Source organism: Stegostoma tigrinum, chromosome 29 (genome assembly GCF_030684315.1).
Source record: "Stegostoma tigrinum isolate sSteTig4 chromosome 29, sSteTig4.hap1, whole genome shotgun sequence".
NCBI lineage: Eukaryota > Metazoa > Chordata > Chondrichthyes > Orectolobiformes > Stegostomatidae > Stegostoma > Stegostoma tigrinum.
The window spans coordinates 34848629-34866854 of record NC_081382.1 but is presented as its reverse complement, the minus strand read 5'-3'; the positions used below and the strand labels follow the sequence as shown (position 1 = coordinate 34866854).

The following is an 18226-nucleotide window of genomic DNA, read 5'->3' as shown; positions in this document are numbered from 1 at the left end:
GCAACTTCTCTTTTCAATGAGTGGGCAAGAGCTAATAGGAAGTTTTCAGAACTCATTCCCTCCCCAAATGACGTTCCTCTTCAATTTGCCATCCTGGCAAAAGGCCCCTGAAGCTCACTTCGAATGCAGCCATTGTATATGTGTGCTGCAGTTATTGGTATGATGAACCAGTACAGGTTGTACACTCAACTCTTTGGACATGTTTTAGAATATTCACTTCAGAGGTGAAATAAGACAATCTTGAGATTGTGAAATAGTATTATTGGAAAATTATCACTAGTGAAGGAAAATAAATCCTCAATGCTACAAAACACAAGGAAAATGTATATAAAAGCTATTCAGGCTGAAGAAAATAAATGGTTACCTGACTCAATTTGGAATAATTATGCAGTACTCAACAAAATACTGGTTAGTTCATGATTATACTTTATTTTAGGCCAACAGCAGACGGATTCTAGTTTGCAGGATGAATATCTAATGCACATTGCTCAAATAAATCAATAGGACTTACCACTGCACACCGATACACTTTAATGTCATGCTGGTTGTCTAATCATGGGGTAGACAATATTGCTGAAAGCCTTTACGTGAAAACATTTGTGTAGCTCAGAAAATCAGGATCAAAAGGGTAGATTTAAGTGGCCTACTGCAGCTTTGTTTCAAGCCTGCCAGAAAACAAAACTCTTCCAGCTCTTTGCAGTACTGCAAGCCGCAGTGTACACAAGTAGACTGCAGATAAAATTTGACCTGCCAAAAACATGCCCCAGTTGCCCTTCATAACACAGATGCTGCTGTATCTTTGCAAACCACAACACAGTGGAAACGAACATTATTAAGCAGAGCTGTATTTCAAGAAATTTTAAAAATGTATATAATGACTGATGCCTCTGTTTCTTGATCCATTATTTGCCATTCATCTTCCCAGACTAGAAGTTTTGCTCTGTGACTTCACTTAATACTACTTCTACAGAGCACAGCAAGGAGAGACTGAAAACACTAACTAGCTAACTGATGTCTTCACTGTATTTCGGTAAAGGGCGATACCAATTACTGTGTTGAGGTTCTATGGGACACCTAAAGCAGCTTTCAAAGGAAATTGCCCTGGTAAATTTTACAAAATTTTATTAAAACAAAAACCATGTGCATGACAGTTACTATTTCAAAATCTTCCCACTGTTGGTTTCAAGAAAAAAGACTTGCAATTTTTTTTTACCTCCTTTCACAGCCTAAGTGCTTTACAGACAGTGAAGAGCAGTTGTGACTAAACTTCAGCTGTACAAAATGCAGTGTCAATTTGTACACCATAAACTTGCATGACCACTAAAATGCTAGTAACCAGATCGTCTACATAACAAAAAGGCTGATTAAGGAATAAATATTGGTCATGAAGGGGATAATTTCTGTACCCTTCTTCGAAATTGTGCCGTGGGACATTTTACATCCACCTGAACAAATGGATGATACTCTGACACTGCAGTATTGTTTCAGTCCTGCACTGGAACATCAGCTTGGATTTTATGTTCTTGTTTCTCTCATGTATAGCTTGGACTGAAAGCCTTGTTGTGATTCAGAAGTGAATGGGCTACTCACTAGGCCATGGATCCCACACAATGATTTACAAAATTACTGCTTTTTTTGAACAAAGAGAACACACCTTCTGGCTGAGACACATTATAACTGGAAATATTTGTCAGCAAATTCTGAGCAATTTTGTAAGAATAAAATGAGATGTGGGCATTTTACAGGCTATTTTGCTCAACTAGTCTACGACAATGTTTATGCCCTGCTCAAGCATCCTCGTATCTTTTCTCAGTTAAATCGTAACCCTCTATTCCCTTCTCCTTCATGTGTTTATTAGCCTTCCCCTAAATGCATTGATACTATTCATTTGGATTGCTCCCTGTCATAGCAAGTTCTATATTCTCATCACTCTCTGGATTAAAGGCAATGTTTATTATGAATTCCCTCTTGGATTTTTGATGACTATTTTATATTGATTGAATCTAGTCTTGCTCTTCATTGCAAGTGAAAATATTCTGTGTCTGCTGTATCGAAATCTTTCATTATTTTAAAGACCTCTATTCCATCATCTCTTGGGCTTCTTTTTTGAGAGACATGAGACCGAGATTGTTCATCCTTCCTCTAATGTGCACCCTGATCTTTCCGATATCATGCTTTGCAAATCTTCGCTACATCCTCTTGATTGTACATTAAGATCACATTCTCTAATTTACTTAGACATGCATCTTTCAAATAATAAGTAACTGCCTGTTCCCACTAAAATGTACCACCTCAAGACCATTTGTGTTCAACTTCATTTGCTAATTATTTGCCAATTCTGTAAGTTTATCAATGTGTAATGTGTTGCAGCCCTTCTTAGTATTGTTAACAGTGGCTAGACTTCACCGCAATCACACTAAGCTTGTATCACTCAAATTTAAAAACTGTGGTTTTGATTTCAAAGTCCAAATCATTAATACAAACAACAGTCATCACAGCAATAATTCTTACGGAACAATTTCTAACTTTCTGCCACTATCTACCCTTTGCTCCTATTGTTTGTCTTGAAGTCACTTATCCCCAGATTTTGCACTCGCTTACCTGACTCAATATTCACTATGGGTCCTAAATAAAATATACAGAAAATTAGATTTTAAATTTAATGACTTGCTTCTCCGTCGCTTGCTATCAGATAATTAAAGATTTGTGATTTTTGTCATGATGTGCAGTTTTCTTAAAAATTAATGAGTAGCTTTTACTTCCAACCTGTGAATCACTGATGATTTAAGTTGCTCTAGACATTGAAAGTGGCTTTGAAAACCAACTGCTGGGTATGATCTGAGCTAGAACATTGCTGAAAGCAGAATTGCAGTAGTATATCCATAGACTCTCTGCAAATCAGCAAGACTGTCAAAAACAATGAAGCAATGATTGATCAAGGTGTTGCCATAGAGGAACAAACGAGGAGCAGTACCCTGCTTCAGGGTAATTTGAACAGAGAATAAGTTTTTTTGGACAGCATATTTTCCTGTTGAACTCTTAAGCCCATTTTTAAAATTACCCAGAGCCTAAAGTTTATCATTGGCCTTGGTGAAAACAATCAACACCCCTTTCTTCCAGAACAACTTGTCACAGTCATTTTAAATTTGGCATTCTTGCATATTTCTTGATGAGTGAGAGATGAAAAGTGTCAGTAGCATTCAGTATATCTTTTTTTCAGCAGCATTCAAGTTGAGTGGTACCAAGTGACTGTGATTTAAAAAAAAAAGACAATGAAAAACGTTTGAACATTTAACAATTGCCTGAAAAAATTGCTGACCCACTTGTCTTCTCTCCATCTTCCCAGTAGAGCTTAGTACACTTTCTGAAGTTTACAAAATCAGTGAAAACTATACTTTTCACTCACTGTGAAGACAAACCTTTTTGTTAGAAAACTAAACATTTTAGCCCAATAAAATTGTTGCAATTTTATATCTTTGTTTTCCAAAATTATTATTTTTAATTAAAGCTTCAAACTATTATTAACAGCATTAAAAGTTTAACAGATAAGTGTAATCATGCTATTTTACCACATTGTCATGGACCAGATGGACTAACTGGCCTCTTCCTCTGCCACAGTAAATCTGTGACACTTTGTAACTTTATTTAAAATGTTAGAAATTTGAGCTACATTGGTAAACTACTGACACGATGGTGACAATAGTAATGAAGCCTGAAGAACATTGAAAGGTGTATCCACTTTCACATAGTGTCAGTCTCTATAAGCCATAAAATTACCTGACTTCACCTGGCAAAGCAGCAGCGCTCCAAAAGCTTGTGACTTCAAATAAACCTGTTGGACTATAAGCTTGTGTCATGTGACTTCTGACCTTGTTCACCTCAGTCCAACACCAGCACCTCCACATCATAAAATCACCTGACTGAGCAAATAGGAATACTGAAACTGGCAGAAAATAAAAGCATTAAAGAAAAAAAACATGCATTGTGTTAAATCTCATTTCCAAGGATCTGTTTGAGTCACAACACTCAACACATTCAAATTTGAAATCATCATTCCTGAATAATCACTCTCCCCTTCTTAATATTCATCTAACAATGCTGTGGGTGTACATACATGACATGGACTGCAGCAGTTCAAAAGGTGGAGGTGGCTCACCCCTCTCAAGGGCAACTGTGGATAGACAATTATTTCCAGTTGCTCACATGCCAGGACTGAATAACTAAAACTTCTTCTTGTCAAGTGCCAAAGCTGCTCAGCAGGAAGCTCTACAGCACAGTTACCCACAGAAAGACATAGGTGCAGTCTGACTCGGATACATAGGCAGTTCCACCTTATAAGCACAAAGATTTACAGGTAAAATATTTTTAAAGAGTGAACTGAACAGGATCTGTGCACCCTGGTCCAATTATTCCTCAACAAGTGACCTTAACTTGAACGACACCATAAGAAAACAGCTGAATGTATTAATTTTTCCTGCAGGGACAACACACACACTTTTCAGCATGATACTATTCACTGCAGAACGTATTATTCTACTGCTAAAAGGGAGCTTTTTTTAAAAAATGCCATAAGGCCCAAATGTTACACAATTGCACATCCTGTGGTTAATTACTCCATGACAAATTATTTTGTCATAAGAGCAAATGTGACATTAGAAAAGTTTTTCCGCACATTTTAGACTCCAACTCCTTCCTTAGGTCAGAACAGATCAGTCATAAATGAATACAATCCAAAGCATAGAGTCACTGAATTTGCAAATGTAATGCTTTAAGTGTGATAACATCTATCACTATGGTATAGAAAATATAGGGAAAACAAAAAACAGAAACAGAAAGTGCTCAAAATGCATGACAGTTTATCAGCTGAAAGAATAACAAAGGTTAACATTTCAGGTATAACTCACGACGTTAACTTACTGACCTATTAAGCAGTTGTCCATTTGTTTAATATATTTTGTATCACCAAAACACAATATTGTGAAACCGTCAACATTTCGATGAAATATGACCAGTGGATGTTAAGAATTCCATGGCACTATTTCAAAAAGTGCAGTGAATTCTGTTCTCAACATTTGCCCCTCAATCATCAAAATAAACCGATTCCAGCATCTTTCTGTTCATTATGGGATGCTCCTGCAAATAAGAAATGCTGCTTCTTTCACCTGCCTATCAACTGTGACCGGTTTTGAAAGCTCATTGAGCACGAAGCACTTTGAGACATCCAGTTAGTTGTGAAAAGACACCATATCATGAAATGACTGGGGAATGAGATTTTATTTCAGAATTTCATACTTTATTATGCTTTATAAAGTGTAATTTTAATCTTGCAATTAAATATTTAATGAGATAACTTCCATTTTATAGGCATGCCATCAAGTCATAGTAATATGTGGCACAAGAACTGTCAAAGACTCGGCAGCAGTGACTTCGCAGGTTTAATAGATGGAAAGGTTTTCACAGCATGTAGCTGTCTACTTCTGGCAGTCAATAGGTAGAATGAGATGTCTAGCCAGTATTATCATGCAGTTTACCATATATTCACCACAAATGTGACACAGAACAGACAAAAAGACAGTTCATTTGATGAAATGTTGAGCACCACTGCTCTCTCTGCCATCTAGCTACTACAAAAGCCAAATAATACTAATGTGGCAAAGCTCTTTCTAAATCTAACCAGCTATTAGGTTGTATCCACAAAACAATTCAGCACAAAACATGCCATAAGACAACTTGGCTTCATTTAGATAGCTGTCACCTGAATTAGTTCTCCTCCAGGGTATGGAATATTGAGGCTTCGGTAATGGTGCAAATCAGGGGCACAAGATTTATTTCCAATTCAAAACACCTCAGGCATCCAAATAAGTTTAAAGAGCTGGGTCTGTACATATTAGTGGAACACAGACTTGGGCAATTTGATATCATGTTTATAAAATAATCAAATGTCAATGTTGCTTTTAGACAATAAATTAATTCAACAGGAAAAAAGAGGTTACGCTTACAAGTCACATAAGGGCAGAACTAGATTAGATATTAAAAGCATTTTCTTTTTCCAGACAACAGTGGACCAGTGCTCTCTGATGAAGGATCGAGGCCCGAAACGTTAGCTTTTGTGCTCCTGAGATGCTGCTTGGCCTGCTGTGTTCATCCAGCTCCACACTTTGTTATTTTAGTGGACCTATGGTACAGCTTATAGCAGCTTGTGAAATGAACACAAACTTACTGCATGACTCCAAGCAATGTGCTCTGACTGAGGCAAAAATCACATTGTACAAGAGAGAACAAGCTTTGCAACATATTGTAGGACCAGTGGTGTCTGTAAAACCAGTTTAGATAATTTAAGGGAGTCAGAGAAAATTTCTAGAACTCTCGCGAGCAACTATCACATTGGTCTGGGTTTTTAATCATTTTTTGCCTTTCCAGGTGGGACATGAATCTTTATATCATGATGCACAAAACACCCTCAGTATGTAAACAAGTTTTGATGCACTTACAGTACAGGTCATCGTACAGTTAGGAGCAGAACCTTGGCCAATTTTACCTTCCAAGCCATAGAACTAAGTATAATTGCAGCACTATGGCAGTGTCCTGGCTCAAAATAGTCAGGAATACTTACGGTAGCATACGTAAACTAGAAGCACTTTGGATTTGCTTCACGGCAAACGATTTTCAGACAAGTCATTCAGTCTCTTGAATGAAAGTGAAAGCACATATTATAGGAAATTTTTACAACAGTTGTTTGAAAGAAATATCTGGGGTTATACTTGGTTTTAATCCTCCAACTCTTGCTTGGGAGACAGAGTGATCTCCATTTTGAATTGCACACTGCAGTAACTTAACTGAAGTGGTACTATCATTGGCAGATGTTCCTGAATGAAAGGCATTCTTTTAAGGGAAGCGTACAGGGTGACAGGGCTCTCTGCTGCCCACAGTGTTCTGGCTGCCCAATCAATTTACCAACAGTCTTATTTTTCTCCTGAATATTTCAGGAGTAAAAGACATTGCATAAATATTGCATCTTTTTGCCTAGGACCACTTTAAATATGGTTCTAATAGAACATTAGCTTATTTGTCAAAAATGTTTTGAAACAGCTTTTCTTGTGCACAGACACTTTTTCTAAAATCATAGCGAATAAATTGACATACATTTTCATGCTATTGTGTATCTCCAATGTTTTACAAGGACAGCAAGAACTGTTACTAAGGAGACAAGGTGCAGATGTCACAGCGGAATTTGGGAGTTTCCACCATGAGCATCTGTAATTCCTCACTCCTCCTCCCTCTCTTGTTTAGGTTAAATCTAACTCAGCAACTGAGCATCTAGTCAGTTATTCTCACATCCTTTTTTGGTTCGGTCTCAAATCTTAATGTGACTGGATTTATAAATTGCTTTTAATGTCAACTATTAAAATTATCAGAAAGGAATAGTAAAAAAGACATTAAAGCAAATAAGGAAAGCAATTAAGAAATTTACAGGATATGGAGCAGAATTGTGAAACTGCAGAGGAAACAGGACAAGGTGAATGACAGAAATCAATGAGTAGCAAAGAGAGGAATTGTGAAAAGGGGCAAGAATGGACCAAAGCTAGGAAAGAGCAGGTAAGAACTGCCGATGCTGGAGTCAGAGATAACAGTGTCGCGCTGGAGGAACACAGCAGGCCAGGGAGCATCAGAGGAGCAGGAAAGTTGATGTTTCAGGTCAAACACCTTCTTCAGAAATGGGGGTGGGTGGGGGTAGAAGGGAGCTCAGAAATTAAGAGAGATTGGAGGGGTGGGGTTGGGGAAGGTAGATGGGATGTGATAGGTGAGTGCAGGTAGGGAGTGGTGGGGATTGGTCGGTGAGGTCGGTGAAGCGGATAGGTGGAAGAGCAGATCTGAAGAAGGGTCTTGGCTCGAAATACCAGCTTTCCTGCTCTTCTGATCCTGCTTGGCCTGCTGTGTTCATCCAGCTCTACACCTTGTTATCTGGGACAGAAGGTGGACAGGTTGTGTCAGGTCAAGGAGGCGGGATGAGAGGGAGGGTTGGTCATGGAATAACACTGGAGATAGGGAGATTTTGAAACTGGTAAAAATCCACATTTAGGTCATTGGGCTGTAGGCTTCCAAGGCGGAATATGAGATGTTGCTCCTCTAATTTTCGGTGGGCGCCACTGTGACACTGAAGGAGGCCCAGGATGGGCGAAATGTCCAGGGATTGGGAGGGGGAGTTGAAATGGTTTGTGATGGGAAGGTGTTGTAGTTTGTCGCTAACAGAGCACAGATGCTCCATAAAGTGGTGTCCCCAGCGACCGCTTGGTCTTACCGATGTAGAGGAGGTCGCATTGGGAGCAGCGGATATAGTAGACCGCATTGGCAGATGAGTAGGTGAACCTCCGTCTGATGTGGAAGGTTTGTCTGGTACCTTGAATGGAGGTGAGGAGGGAGGTATAGAGGCAGGTGTAGCAATTCCTGCAGTTGCAGAGAAAGGCGGTGGGGCTAGTGGGGAGCATGAAGTGGACGAGGGTGTTGCCAAGCAAGTGGTCCCTACAAAAGGCAGATAGGAATAGAGAGGGAAATATATCTTTGGTTGTGGAGTCAGATTGCAGGTGGCAGAGAATGATACATTGCATACGGAGGTTAGTGGGTTCTACCAGTTTTAAAATCTCCCCATCCCCCAAAACAGTCAACAATGTAACGGACGAAGAGATGGGGGATAGGGTCTGTGTAGCTTTGGAAGAGGGATTGTTCCACGTACCCTACAAAGAGGCAGGCATAGCTTGTGCCCATGTGGGTACCCATGGCCACCCACTTTGTCTGTCGGAAGTGAGAGGAATTAAAGTGGAAGTTGTTGAGGGTGACGTTGTGTTCGGCTAAGCACATGACAGTGGCAGTGGAGGGGGATTGGTCGGGCCTGCGGGACACGGAGAAGCGGAGGGCTTTTAGGCCCTCTGCATGGGGAATGCAGGTGTATAGGGACTGGATGTCCACAGTATAAATGAGGTGCTGGGGACCGGGGAATTGGAAGTTCTGGAGGAGGTGGAGAACATAGCTGGTGTCACTGACGTAGGTCGGGAGTTCCTGGACCAAGGGGGAGAAAATGGAATCCAGATAGGTGGAGCTAAGTTCCTCACGTACCACGCCACCAACCTCCAAATCCAACGCATCATCCTCCAACATTTCCGCCATCTGCAATCTGACCACATTACTAAAGACATTTTTCCTTCCCCACCCTTCTGTGCTTTCTGGAGGAACCGTTCTCTCCCTGACTCCCCTCTAGCCCCAGCACTTTTCCCAGCAACTGAAGCAAGTGCTACACCTGATCCTATACCTCCCCCCTCACCCCCATCGCAGATCTTAAGAGGACTTTTCACATCAAACGGATGTTCACCTGCACATGTTAATGTGATATACTGTAACCGCTGTTCCCGTTGTGGCCTCCTCTACTTCGGGGAAACCAAGCGGAGGCTTGGGGGCCACTTTGCGGAACACCTACGCTCAGTTCGCAACAATTACACCTCCCAGTTGCAAGCCATTTCAACTTCCCCCACTCCTCAGACAACATGTCCATCCTGGGCCTCCTGCAGTGCCACAATGACGCCACCCAAAAGGTGCAGGAACAGCATCTCATATTTCACTTGGGAACCCTGCAGCCCAAGGGTATCAATGTGGACTTCACAAGCTTCAAAATCTTCCCTTCCCCGACCACATCCCAAAACCAGCCCAGCTAGTCCCCGCCTCCCTAACCATTCCTCCCACCTCAAGCCCCACCCCCATCTCCTACCCACTAATCTCATCCTGCCTCCTTGACCTGTCTGTCCTCCCTGGACTGACCTATCCCCTCCCTATCTGGCTCTAACCCCGTCTCTTTGACCTGTCTGTCTCCCCTCACCCAATCTTCTCCTTTATCCATCTTCTATCCGTCTCACCATGTCTCCCTATTGATTTCAAAATCCCCTTCCACTACCCCATTTCTGAAGAAGGGTCTCGACCCGAAACGTCAAACCTTCCTGCTCCTCTGATACTGCTTGTCCTGCAGTGTTCATCCAGCTTCACACCGTGTAATAACATTGTTAATTTCACTTTTAATTACAGTGATAACGGAAAAGGTTGGATATTAAAATGGAAGAAAATATTAGTAAGGAACAAGAGAAAGCATAGAATAAAAACAGAAAATACTGGAGAAAATCAGCAGGTCTAACAACATATGGGACAGAAAAAAAGACTTAAAGCACTGAGTCCAAGGACTCCTTTTTGAGTTCTATAGGCAGACTGACTCTCACTCGTACGTAGGCAGAAATCTAAGACAATGCAGTTGATTGCCATTATGTTCTTTACTTCATTTGAGCACCACATTTACTAAATGATATTCTCACATTGCCGAATGCACATTTCACACAGAAATGAAAACTGTTATTCTCAATTCATGTTGCACTATTGCTATCAGATGCACCATATGGCGACCAACACATCCCACATTTTCTCACCAACCTCCTTCAACTCTTTCCCACCTGACAACCCTGTAACATTCAAACTAATTCATGGAATAATTCTTAATTTGGTGGAAGTCTCCAATTAATTTCTTTTGACTAACTTCCCTCAATTTTTTATGGTTCTGCAGCAATGGCCATCAGAGTAGTCCACTGTCTCAACTTAGTCTATTCCCCTCTAAAATAGAGTTCCAGCCAGCTCCCAGCGAAGGAAATTAGCCTGCATTACAATCCAGCATGTTTTCTTTGGCAAAGAGTTTTCAACTACTGTTGATTTATTTACTTGCCAGTAAATTACATTTCCAAACATTTTCCTGAATTTCCTTGCCAGTTATTCTTCCAAATTTGTCTTTGGGGATGGCATGTGAAACTGATGCACAATAACTGATGTTGACACAGTAACTATTGAGGCTCAAGTAAGGAACAATAACATTGCTAATTTCATTTTTACTTAGAGGTAACAGAAGGCTGGATATTAAAATGCAAGAAAATACTAGAAAGGAACAAGAGAAAGCATGGAGTAAAAACAGAAAAACTGGACAAAATCAGCAGGTCAGACAACATTTGTGGACAGAATAACAGATTTAAAGCACTGAGTTCAAAGACACAGATAGATCTGAGTAGACAAATACGTTTAAAACTATATCAAGATAATAAAATGTGAGGCTGGACGAACACAGCAGGCCCAGCAGCATCTCAGGAGCACAAAAGCTGACGTTCCGGGCCTAGACCCTTCATCAGCTCTGAAGAAGGGTCTAGGCCCGAAACGTCAGCTTTTGTGCTCCTGAGATGCTGCTGGGCCTGCTGTGTTCATCCAGCCTCACATTTTATTATCTTGGATTCTTCAGCATCTGCAGTTCCCATTATCACTGAAACTATATCAATACTGGTTCAAGATAAGACAACATTCCATTGCATTAAAATGGGCCTTGTTTTCCTTTGTAATAGTCTCCTGAAACATTGTAGATGGATTTCTTTTCACCATTTTAAGTCAAGACTCATTTCTGTCACTTCTTTCTCTATCCAGTGAATACCAGTGCAAGATGCATGGGTTTCCTCTGGGTGCTCCAGTTTCCTCCCATGGTCCAAAGATGTGCAGGGAAGGTGGACTGGCCATGCTAAATTGACCATAGTGTTCAGGGATGTATAGCTTTGGTGGGTTATAAGGGGGTTGGTGTGGACTTGATGGGCTGAAGGGCCTGTTTCCACTCTATAGGGATTCTATGTAAAAGTATGTCATTTATGTACAAGGCGGTGGATTAAAAAATAATAAACCCATTCAAATATCACTGGATTATTAATCCAGAACCCCAAATTCGTGTTCTGGAGACACAGGCTCAAATCCTACCACGGCAGCTGGTAAAATATGAATTCAATAAAAATCTGGAATAAATTGAGCCCATTTAAACATTGCCAATTGTTGCAAAAACCCACTTGGTTCACTATTACCCTTTAGGAAAGGAAATCTGCTGTACATGTATATGCCTAAACATAACTCCAGACCCTCTACAACATGGTTGACTTAACTCCACTCCTGCAATTAAGGACAGGTAATATTGTTTACCGAGCCAGTAATGCCCATATTCCATAAACAAAACAAGTTCTATTCTGGAAATTACATGTGGCAGGGCAATACCAGGTACTTTTAAATGGCATTCTAAAGTGGATGGGTGTAATATCAAATCTAGTAAATACATATGCTCAATAAGAATTTTAAATGGACTAATTAGATTATAGTTAATTAATTAACATTTCCACAACTGTAAGAACAATAATTCTTTGTGTGAGTGTAATTGTCAATTGCCTCAATGACTTTAAAATGTAATTTTCTCACTGCTGAACAAATTAACCATTGTGATTACAATGTCTTTCGTCTGCATTCAAATCCAGCCCTAGGCAAATAGGGCAAACTGCTATTTGCTGGCTTTAATCTTCCCATATAAAATGAGGAACAGGACTCTCAACTTAGTTCCTACAAGTTAGAGGATCACAGCATGAAAGCTGTTCTTTAGCTCAGCTGAACGTTGATAAACCATCAGAAATGCATTGAAAGGAAACGAGAAAGAAAATCATGAGTTTTGAGCAGCAAGTTAAACACACAGATTTAACTGATTTATGGTACCTTTAAAGTGCATAAACCTATTTTTGCAGCCCATCCCTCAATCACTTGTTCCTCCTTATTACATTTAACTGTTTTTTTGAACTATAATGTCTCCTCCTATTTTGACATGTACATCTGACTCCCAAGATCTACAAGGTGGGGTTAGATGAGTGGTCAGAGCCAATTAGCATGCCATGTCTAATTCAATTTGGGATGAGTAGAAGGAGAACAGAAGTTAGTATGGAGCTTAAAACAAAACAGTTTAATGATTCAGCCATTTTATTCATTATGAAATCAGTCAATCACAGTAATCGCAGAAATGTTAAAATGCAGAAGGACACGAATCAAATGATTGTGTTTGCATAGGGTCTTCAAATAAGTATGTTCATCTTCTGCCAATCTTCTTTTCCCCATTCCCTTGCACATTATTTCTAACCAAATCATCGTCCAACACTCTTGAATATTTCAATTGAATCTGCCTCCACAACACTTCCAGGCAATGCATTCCAAACATTAACTACTTGTGGTGTGAAAGAGAGTTTTCTCATCCCACAGTCGCCTTGTTTGTAAATCAGTTTAAAAATCTGCCCTTTGATTCTTCATCCTTTTTAAGCAGGTAAAGTTACTTTCCTATCTATTCTATTCAACTTCATGATTTTGAAAACCACAATCAGACATCCCTTTGGCCTTCTTCTCTCTAAGAGGAGGAGTTTCAACTTCTTCAATCTGCCCTCATAACAGATATTCTTTTTATTCATTCATGGGATGAGGATGTCACATGCCAGGCAGCATTTATTACCCATCCCTAATTGCCCAGAAGGCAGTTAAGAGTCAGCCATATTGCTGTGGGTCTGGAGTCACATGTAGGCCAGACCAGGTAAGGACAGCAGTTTCCTTCCCTAGTGGACATTAGTGAACCAGATGGGTTTTTCCCCGATAATCGGCAATGGATTTACGGTATTCATTACACTCTTAATGCCAGGTATTTATTCAATTCAAATTCCACCATCCACCATGGCGGGATTCGAACTGCTTCACCAGAACATCATCTGGGTCTCTGGATTAACAGTCCGCCTATAATACCACCAGACCACCGCCTGATATTTCTCATCCCTGAACTATTTGTATAAGTTGCTTCTGCGTTCTCTCCTACGTGTTCACTTCCTTTTCATCGTGTTGGTACCAGAACTGTACAGCTAAATCAGCTAAGGTCTAACAAAATATTTTATACACATTCAACAACACCTCTGTTCCTATGCAATATCCCCCTATTAATAAAGCCAAGGGTACTGTTGCCTTATTATTTGCTCTCTCAACCTGTCTTGCTACCTTCTGTGATCTGTGCACATATCCATTCAGGGCCCTCTATGCCTGAAACCCCTTTAGAACCATACCCCCGATATGATATTGTCATTCAATATTCTTCCTACCAAAATGCATCACCTTGCGCTTCTCTGCATTGAACCCTGTCTGCAACTATCCACCCCCGCCTCCAACTTGTCTATGGCCTCGTAGAATTCTATATAATTGTCCTCACAGTTAACAATTCATTGAAGTTTTGTGTCGTCTGCAAACTTTGAAATTGTCCCTTGAACACAGAGATCTAGATCATTAATTTATGTCAGGCAGAAGGAAAGGCTCCAGTACGAACTGCTGAGAAATTCCACTACGAACTTCCCTTCAGCCTGAAAAATATCCATTTCCCACTACTCTATATTTCTTTTCATTTAGCCACAATGCTCAAGTCACTTGCATTCCATGATCTATAACATTCCTCACAATGAGGCACTGTATCAAACACCTTCTAGAAATCCTCTACTTTAGATTAAAAGTCATCCTTTCTGGCATTTCACTTCTATTAGTATTAGTGGCATTGTGTTCTACACTGTTCATCCGAGCTCCAAATTCTTTGAATGTGATTCTTGCATTTCCCCATATGTACTTCAAACAGGAATGAAACTTTGAGTCAAAACCATGTGATATTGTTGCGCCTTGATGTCAGTTATTAGCACAAATTATCCCTAATTTTTTTAGATTAGAAAAGTTCGCTTTTACTCTGAACAAGGTAATTCTCAGGCTATCAGTCATTCAGTGCAGTATCCAAATTATTTGAGCATATCTAGGTAATTCTTTTTATAATCTCAAAATACTTTGTTAAATTACAAGGTAATTTTTGTTCTCAAACAGGTTGAAATAAAGTAATATTAAACAATGAACAAATATCACTCCTCTTCAAAAGATTCTTGCACAAAAAGAAGATTTGCTCAATGGGTTGCTCATTTCGCTGAAGCAAAATATTACCCTGTGTAGATTTACGATTTGTAATTAATCTAGTCCATATAGAAAAACAGTGAACAAGACACCCTCAAGACAAGCAGATGGCAACATCAGAAATCACAACTCTGATGAGTATTGTTGTACAATCTGTGAATTAATTTGTGAGAAACTCCTTAGACAAAGTACAGATAATGAGACACAAATCATTCTTGCTACTACAGCAAAACATAAAAATAAAAGAAAAAATACTAGCAATACAAGCAGTCAGAAACAAACAGAAAATGTTTCAAGTGCCATTCCTGATGGCAAGATACCATTCAAACAATGATCAATTTGCTCTCACAGATGCTGATCAGCGGCTCTGAATTAATTTCCTTTTCTTTCAAATAGTGGCATTATTACTTCAAAAATGAAAGCTAGATATTTCTAATAAACCTGTTCAGGGATGTTACTTTACACCTCTGCAGCAGGTGGGACTTGCAGCCAGGCCTCCCAGCTCAGAGGTATAGACATTATCACTGTGCCTTAATAACTGATGTTATCACAATAAAATAGAACATGGGGGAGCTCAATTAAATTAATGGATGCTGACCAAATGAAAGCCAGTCCCACAGCCATAAAGAACTGTAGGCAGGTTAAACCAGCTAATTGTAAAACTTTCATCCCAACCTTGGAAGCTGTTGGTCAATGTGATTAGCCATGTCTTGAACCAGTTGGTGCACCTGGTACTGCAGGCAGGCTATGAGAAAGCCTGGTTCAAGTTGGCCTGAGGTGAGTTCAGGATATTGGGTTGGGGAGGGGGAGGTGTGGTTTGGAAAGCTTATGCAATGTTGATAGGTGACTTTTCAGAGTAGGTGTGTCAACAGGAAGCCAGAGTACTAGGTTCAGAACAAAGGCTACATACACTTGCTACGCACACATAATATCCAGCTCACTGTGTTTGGTTCCCACCACAAACTCCATTCTCCACCTGCAAATGCCATTCTTTTACCTGACAACTGGCTGAATGAATCAGACCGTTCACAATCTTGGTCCTGTATTTGCCTTCAAGCTGAGTATTAAGTTACATAACTGCTCAACCACCAAAACTGCCTACTTTTTATAATATCACCTGATTCAGATCATGCTACAGGTCATCTACATTTCTGAAGGAGGGTCTGGACGCAAAACATCAGCTTTTCTGCTCCTCTATGTTGCTTGGCCTGCTGTGTTTATCCAGCTCTACGCCTTGCTATCTCATCTGCAAACAATCTGGTTCAGCCTCAGGCAACTGTTGGCTCATATCTCAGCTTTTGGTCATCTGTCCAACTATCTCGGCCACTAGCTTGATGTCAAAATTTGTTCTACCATATTATGCTTATGTAAAGCCCTTTGAGACATTTCACTACATTCAAAGTGTGATATAAATTCAAAATGATGATGAAAATCACAGGATCCTCCAACGTCAAAAATATTTTCCAACTTGTTTTGTGAACTAGTGAGTCTAAAAGAATCAGTTATTACACCATTGATAGAGATACAATAACCTTGGGAGTACTGCAGAAATTTTTACTGTTTTTCTAAATTTCCAAAGGAATGGAGAAAAATAGACTACAACCCCATAGAGATAAAGTGGGAGACATGGTTCAGAAATTTGCAGATGACAAAAACTGGTCAGGCAGTTGATAGTAAAGAGGATGGCTTTCAATAGCAGGGTGTTATCATTGGTTTGATTGAGTGGATAGAAAACTGGCAAATCAATTCTATTTGGAGAAATTAAAGGTTATGCAGTTGGGGACAGCAAACAAAACAAGGGCGCACACACTAGTGGGAGGATATGGACAAGGATACAGGAAATGAAAAACCCTAAAGTCCATATCTGCAGGACCCTGAAGGTGGTTGGACAGATAGATAAGTTGATAATGAAGGCGTATAGGATTTTTTCCTTGATACAGAGAAGTACTGAAGACAAAAGCAGCGGTGTAATGCTGGAATTACATAATAAACTGGTTTGGCGACAGCGGAAGCTTTTCACATGTTTCTGGGCACCACATTACAGGTAGAACACGATTGCTCTCAAAAGCTATCAGAGGAGATTTACAAGACTGTTACCAGGGCTTTAAAATTGCAGCTTTGAGGAAAGATCGATAAGTTGTTTCCCCCAGAACAGTGGAGGCTGTTGGATTATTTGATTAAGATGTAAAAAATGAAGAGGATCTTAAATAGAGACAACAAGGGCATAGAGCTGGATGAACACAGCAGGCCAAGCAGCAACAGAGGAGCAGGAAAGCTGACATTTCAGGTTGAGACCCTTCTTTAAAGGATCTTAAATAGAGCAGGGAAGTCCTGTTTACCTTAGTTGAGAGGTCAATTACTTGGGGGCACAGATTAAAGGCAATTATTGAAGAATTAGAAAGGACCTAAGGAAAACCTTGTTCATCCAGAGCAAAGGGCGGTGGGTGACTAGAACTGGCTGCCTAGTTTGGTGGTTGAGGTGGAAACCTGAACACATTTCAGAAGAACTTAGAACTGCATCTGCAAGGCTTCAGGCCAGGTGCTGCAAAGTGACATGAAATTAGGTTAACAAGGTGTGGAGCTGGGTGAACACAATAGGCCAAGCAACATCAGAGGAGCAGGAAAGCTGATGTTTCGGGCCTAGACCCTTCTTTTGAATAGCCTCTTTGTGCTGTAACCTTTCTGCGGCTCAGCAGAGTCTGTCAGTGACTGAAGTTTATAGCCTCAGCAGATTTCAGGTTTCAGCAAGTTCGTCCTAGTGCTTAATCTACAGCAGCATTTGTCGCAACTCTGGCAGCAGACTATTTAGCCTCTCCAGCATCTGCAGTTCCCATTATCTCTGAGACTATTTAGCCTCGCTGACCCAGAGACAACCAAATGCTGCACTGCTTAGGAGACAAGAGAAGACACATTCACAGAAAGTTGAACGGTATGTAACCAGGCTGGATTAAAAAGCAAAGCTGAAAATGCTGCTTTTCCAATTAAAACTAGAAAATGAAGAATCTTAAACGATAATATTAAACTTGCTTTTCCTCTTTCAGATCCGCTCAGACCTGCTGTGTTTTTTTCAGCAATTCTGTTTTTAAATCAGGGAATGTAACAGCATGAGAATGAAGCCATTTACATAATAAAGAGATTTGCACAACAGGCAGACTGAAGACAATTCACATTCCAGCAAATAACTGCAACTCAGACTAATGCTTGACATTTCTGCTTTGCTCAATAAGACAGACAATTACATTAACCAAATTGCTTCATTAAAATGAACATATGGGGGCGTGCAAATCTTGCACCCCATCATAGAAAATCATGTCAGGGCAACTCCTATCTCCTACTTACACATCAGCAGAGAAATGTTGTACAATTAAATTGCACAATTAACTCGTTCTGC

The 18226-nt window shown here is 40.1% G+C and overlaps 1 protein-coding gene across 2 annotated transcripts in view; it reads right to left on the bottom strand.

Moving 5' to 3' along the window:
- Positions 1–18226, bottom strand: part of gpr107 (G protein-coupled receptor 107) — a 113084-nt gene that overhangs the window by 11737 nt on the left and 83121 nt on the right. The window lies entirely within an intron of this gene.